The sequence below is a fragment of the Garra rufa genome, chromosome 4 (assembly GCF_049309525.1).
Source record: "Garra rufa chromosome 4, GarRuf1.0, whole genome shotgun sequence".
NCBI classification, from domain to species: domain Eukaryota; kingdom Metazoa; phylum Chordata; class Actinopteri; order Cypriniformes; family Cyprinidae; genus Garra; species Garra rufa.
The window spans coordinates 46,848,077-46,854,732 of record NC_133364.1 but is presented as its reverse complement, the minus strand read 5'-3'; the positions used below and the strand labels follow the sequence as shown (position 1 = coordinate 46,854,732).

The window sequence follows — 6,656 nt, the reverse complement described above, 5'->3', positions numbered from 1 at the left end:
TACAAATACACAAATTATTACTCTGTAAATGTTCCACTGCAATTTTATCAGTAAATCAGTAAATGTTTGAATATAGAAAAATAAACAAGGACATAAACATTGAATCTGTGCTTATTTTATTTTAAATTGGAATATTTCCTGAAAACCGGGGGAAAAAAGTATAAAGAAAATAATTAAGACAGTACTTCCGGAGTCCTGACCGTGAAAAACGTGCATTTTATGGAACTTGCAAAGAAAATGATCGCCCTCTGTAACCACACAAAACAATGTAATTATCACAGATGAAGCAGGAGACAAAGGTGAGTGTAACAATGAAGTCGAAAATGACATGTAACATCTGTAAGAAACTGATGAAACTAAAAAAAAGACATTCACACAATGGATATCAGTGGTAAGAAAAGAAACATAATTTATTTAAATAAAAGTTATTTCCCAATCAGCCCCCTGAATCCTAACTTAATTTAATTCCTCAAAGACGGCTGATATCCACCATCTACGGCAAAATAATCTTCTAACCTCATCTCCGGTTGACAAACCTGGGAACAGGATTTGGGTTTTGACGTGTCTGAGGACCAGTGGAGAAAACATTCTTAGTTTAATTCATTCTATCTGTGCTAGATGTGCTCTAATACAATGTAAAATGCTTCACAGAGCTCACTTCACTAATGCTAAATTATTTTACTGTCTAAAATATTTCCTAACTGAAGTGATGCTTGATGGACGAGGAAGAGCTGGCGAAACAAAATATAAAATACAAATAAAAAAAAATAAAAAAATTAAAGATTTAGTTTTAATAAAAAATTTGTAGAAAGGGTTTAAGTATTTGTAATTGTTTAATGATTTTTATTAATATATTAAAGTGTAATTTTTGAATCTGTGCTCTGGATTTAAACTATAGTTTTTGCTGACATACCAGCTTTGAGTTGAGGATTATTATCTGCCTCACGAAGCCAATGCTGAGTCTGACACGTCTCACCTTCATGACGTGGTCAATAGCGTCCTCCAGCATTAAATTATGTTGGTTCATCAGATACGCCAGAAAAAGTGCTGGAGAGCGTGTGGCACCATCTGTGCAGTACAGTAACACCTTATCTGAGGAAATAAAGACAAGACACTCAAAACAAACTCATTCCTAGACACTTTGTCACTATAGCACACTTGATGAAGTGATAGATGATAAATAGTGTGTTTCAGCTCTTACTCTCTGGGTTACTGAGGGCCTTGTGGATGAATTTCGCAGCTGGGACGAAGTGCTCGTCCATTACAGACACACCATAGTAAGTGACGTTCATGCCTTCATAATATTTCGCCCCTGTATTGACCTTTTCTGGCAGGTATTCCTTGCTTGGCTTTCCTAACGACAACTTCAGACTCTTCTTTACAGCTGCAGCGTTCAGGATGTGAGTAACACCCACCTCCATCGGTCTGACTCGGTCCATTGCTGTCTGTCTGCACAAAAACACCACAGCCTCCATTAGTCTTTCTATTCCGCCCTCGTAAAAGAGTTCCCCTTCTTTAACTAGACAGATAGATAACTCCTTCCACAGTGACGTTGAACTGAAGCATGGATTTATTGTGACCACCACTTCAAATACAAGTGGAACAGAGTAAAACTGAAATACAGAGGAAAATAGGGTTCAAAAATATGTGGATTAAAGAAATGTTACAGTTCAATTAAGAGAAAACTGTATAAACCATATACAATAATAATGTAGATGTATGTAGCACTGTTCTGAAAATAATCTCTCTAAACATAAGTTTGTCACGAGTAACATCACCAATATCCAACATAAGAAGGATATAAAGTACTTGTAAACATTTTAGTACTTACAGACAAAGCTTCTATAAACCGATTGCAGGAATAATGAATAGATTGAAGGTAGCTGCCTTAACTTTGTGGCTATCAGCATCAACTGAGTACAGCAAGATGGCTGCTATTAAGGTCAGAAGTCATTTACTATGACAATGTCAAACATTAAAGTAAAGGCGCCACCTAGTGGCTCAAAAGGAAAACTACGCTGGAAGCAGTATACTTTCACTAAAGAATCACAGAACTGCATTGTGTGAGATTCCTGTATTACATTATTACTTCACCACATTGATTAGTATAAAATGTTATTTCTGTTGTAGACTTACTCATTTGCTATGAAGACATTGGGCCAGACCACAGTGACTGGTGTCCAGTCCAGTGTGCATTTCTGCAGGAGTTGCATCACGTGGGTCATGATGTGACGATGTGCTTTTTTAACGTCACTTGAGATTCTGATACTGGAACTAGCATCGCTATGTTTTCTGTGTTGAACTCCACTCTTGACTGTAGTTTTTGCTCCCTCATGAGTTTTAAATTGAGGAGTGTCAGCTGATTCAAAAAGCCTATGTTGGGTTGAATCTGTCTTTCGTGTATCACACGATCAATGGCGTCCTCCACCGTCATGTCATGGTGGATCATCAGATATGCCAGGAAAAGTGTTGAGGAGCGGCTGACGTCTTGAAGGCAGTGGACCAGCACCTTATCTGAGGAAACAAAGAACAACACTCAAAACAGAATCGTTGCTAGACAGTTTATCTCTGTAAAACACTTGATAAATGGCCATCATTGAGTCTGTCCTGTGTACGTCCATAACTGTCTGGTTTGGTTCAGCTACTAAATTTGACATCAAGAGACTACAACGGACATTCAGGACTGCTGAGAGGATTATTTGTGCTCTCCTGCCCAATCTCCAACATCTTCACATCTCCAGAATGAGGAAAATTCCCACTCAGCCCAGTCTCTCTTCAAACCAATCACAGTTTTTTTCTCCCCTCTACATTTCTACTTCTGTATATAATGCACCGTTTAATGTTAGCACTATGTCTGGAAACTCTTGTCTTCAAGTCAAATTCCTTGTGTGTGTAAACATAATCAAGTAAATGTAATAAAGGTCTTTCTGACTTCTGAAATAGTAAGCGATAAATGTGTTCTTACTCTCTTGGTCAAATGATGGATGATAAATGGTGTGTGTGTGTGTGTGTGTGTGTGTGTGTGTGTGTGTGTGTGTGTGTGTGTGTGTGTGTGTGTGTGTGTGTGTGTGTGTGTGTGTGTGTGTGTGTGTGTTTCAGCTCTTACTCTCTGGTTTACTCAGGGCCTTATGGATGAATTCTGCAGCTGGAAAAAGTACTTGCTGATGTCAAAGCAGCTTACATCCAGTGCAGCCACACCACAGTAAGTGATGTTCACGTCTCGGTAATATTCCTCTCTTGTACTGATCTCTCCTCCAAGATCTTCCTTACTTGCCGCAGCGTTCAGGATGTGTGTAACACCCATCTTCTCAAGCTTGACTCTGTCCATTGCTGTAAGTCTGCACAAAATCACAACAGCCTAGATTAGGGTGCATCTCAAGACTGAACACTCAAGCTGTAAAACATACAACTGGTGAATATCCACAACCACAAGACGGACTGAAATATTTCTGACATTATGTTTATGCTGTTTAGAATGAACAAATTAAATGTGTTACAAAAGCTATTCTGTCAAGAGTAGCGAGTAATTTTTTCCTTTTCTTTTGATGTTTAATTAGCATTAAATAACCCAGAGAACAGCCTGTCACTTTAAAATGAACAGAAATGCATGGATTAATAAACTGATATGTCTGATTTTCACCCAGTTGTTTACATTCACGTTAGACAAAACTGATTGAGTTAGTCATTCAATAAATTTTGAAAAAGAAATTGATTTCTGTTTACATGGTTGCATAACCAAAATGTTTTTTGACAAAGTCTAATCTGGCCTTGTTTGCACCTTGTGGTAAACCCTCTCTATTTTGCTCTGGTGAAGTCTTCTCTTGATTGTAGACTTTGACAGTGACTTGACCTACCTCCTGGAGAGTGTTCTTCACTTGGCTTGATGTTGTAAAATGTTTTATTACCATGGAGAGGATCATCCAATCATCCCCCATACTGTCGTCTTTTGTGAACATTCAGGCCTTTTTATGTTTCTGAGCTCACCAGTGTGTTCTTTTTCTTCTCAGAATTCACCAAACTCTTGATTTGGCCACTCCTAATGTTCCTGCTATCTCTCTGATGCATTTCTTTTGTTTGTGAAGCCTAACAATTGTCTGTTTTACTAGCATGCAGAGCTCCTTTGACTGCATGATGGGTTCAGAGCAACAGCTTCCAAATACAAATGGCACACTTAGAATCAACTCCAAACCTTTTACCTGGTTAATTGATGTAGAAAAAAATGAAGGAATAGCCCACAACTGTCCATGAATCAGCTTTTGATTCAACTGTCCAATTTCTTATGGTCCCTTGAAAAAGGGGGGAGGTACATATTAAAGAGCGTTAATTCCTTAACCTTTCTACCAATTTGATGAGACTGCCCTAAACATTAAAGCTCAGAGTGTGCACTTTAAGCCCATATTCATTGTATAACTGTAACTTGAATATGTTTTGGTCAGCAGCTAAAATAATAAAAATTGTGTCAGTGTCCAAATATATATGGACCTGACTGTACAACAGCAAAAATTGTAGTTTCCTATTTAGTTATTTAGCAATACTTAGGAGCATCACATGATCAATAAATCACTACATGCTGGTTTCCACTCTCTGTTACACAAACTGCCAGCTCACCTCTATAATGCCTGTGATTGTAGCCATCACTACTAAGTAGTTGAAGTCTATCAACTTAAGCTCCAAAGTGTGTTTTCTCAACAGATTTTTTTTTTTTTTTTTTTTTTTTGCTTCAGTAAAATGTATCGTGTTCTTGTTATTATGATCATAGGCTTACCATTGGTTGGGACAAAGTCTAAGGACTCTGGGACAGGTGACGGCTCAGGATCATCCAGCTCTGGCTGAGGAGGCACAAGCGGCTCCACTCAATTCCAGTCTCTCCACACCGTCCTCAGGGATGAACAAGTTGACGTCTGGTGTAGAGTTGTCTAACTGTGGGTCTGTTGTGTGCTGGGAGCAGCAGAAGGAGAGCTTTGCAGCCTTACATACTTTCTTAAAGAAAGAAGCCATGATCATCTTCCAGCTTGTATGTCTTTCTGAAACTAAGAAAAACAAAGAGAAAATACTATTAGTGACAACTATGACCCAGGGCTATCATCATTACCTAAAACTATTAATTTTATTAACTACATAATTTTAATTTCACCTGTTGAGCTCTTCTCCATGACACTCTGAGTGTCGCGGCTCAACTGTCTCTCTACACTCTCCTCAGAGATGGACGATAATGTTGAAGACAAAGTCCAGTCTAGATTTATCAAATCTGCACAGTGTGTTTCTGTAAAGTCTGCACACTATGTTTAGACTCGTGTATGGTCTGCACACTGTGCTCTCAGATATGAAGAGGATTTAACTCGTGCTGTCTCTTTAGACTGAAGCTGGACTAACTCTCAAATGAAACTCTGAATCACTCGTTCACAAGATTCATGTCTGTCACTGTCACAGATGATACTCCTACTATAAACCCTCAGAACGATTCTGCGATGTTTGCTAATAAGTGGGCTTGAGTGGACATCATTGAAATGAAACACAGTACAATTTGCATAATAGATCACAATGAAGGAGTCTCAATGTGCAATTTTTAAACAGTAAAGAACTGTTTATCTTTTAAAAGGCAAGTCTCCAATGGGAGTGTGTGTGTGAGTGGCCAAATAATGTTTGGGATTGTCAATCATATTCATCAACTGATGTGACTCTAAGGGTGCTTTCACACTTGGTTCAGTTGTCTAGTGTGAACCCAAGTTCGATTGACAGAGCGGCACATTTGTCTATTTGTCACGACTGAAATGCAAAGGTTCAACAAAACGAGCAGAAATGAGATATAAATTCTGTCTTCTGCATCGCGTCAGTCACACTTTTCAGGAAAGCGAGTGAGTAAACAAAAAGACAAGTGGGGTGGCCAACCTTAGCCCTGCCCCTGCGTTAAATATTTTTAACACTGTTAAACTGGAAAAGATAATCACGTCATAATAAGTTTGCATACTTGTTTAAAACAATGCTACAGTCAGTTATTCTAGTATGAAATGTGGTTCTGTGTCAGAATGTCAGTTTTTGTTTTGGTCTGTGCTCTTTGGTCGACACCCCGGGTTGCCAGTTGGTGGAAAACACAGCATTAGATGTATTAGATATCATTTTTATATTTTTAAAATCATTTTTCTATACAATCTTTGTTTTTTTTATTGCTTCCTAATAAAACATTTTAAAATTAAGCTACAACCATGCTTTTAAACTTTAGCATTTAACACAAAGCATTTAAAACTTAACTAGATTAAAAGTTTGTTAGCAAACTTTAAGTTGGCTTGAGAAAGCCTAGCCAGTAAGTTTTAAGTAGTTTTAAAAGCTTTTAGTTTAAAGAAAGTTTAAAGGTTTTCAGTTTGAGCATGATTTTAGCACGACTAGCAAGTCGCTAGCATGATTTTAGCATTATTTTAGCCTGACTACCAAGTCACTAGCATTATTTTAGCATGACTAGCAAGTCGCTAGCATGATTCTAGCATGACTAGCAAGTCGCTAGCATGATTTTAGCATTATTTTAGCATGACTAGCAAGTCGCTAGCATGATTCTAGCATGACTAGCAAGTCGCTAGCATGATTTTAGCATTATTTTAGCATGACTTTGTTTTGTCTCAAGATGCACACCAGTATTGTTTTTTAAGCACGTTTATAAAAGT

At 37.9% G+C, this 6,656-nt stretch overlaps 1 pseudogene; it reads right to left on the bottom strand.

Moving 5' to 3' along the window:
- Positions 1-892: 892 nt before the first annotated feature.
- Positions 893-4,635, bottom strand: LOC141332975 (uncharacterized; annotated as a pseudogene).
- Between the last annotated feature and the right edge of the window lie 2,021 nt (positions 4,636-6,656).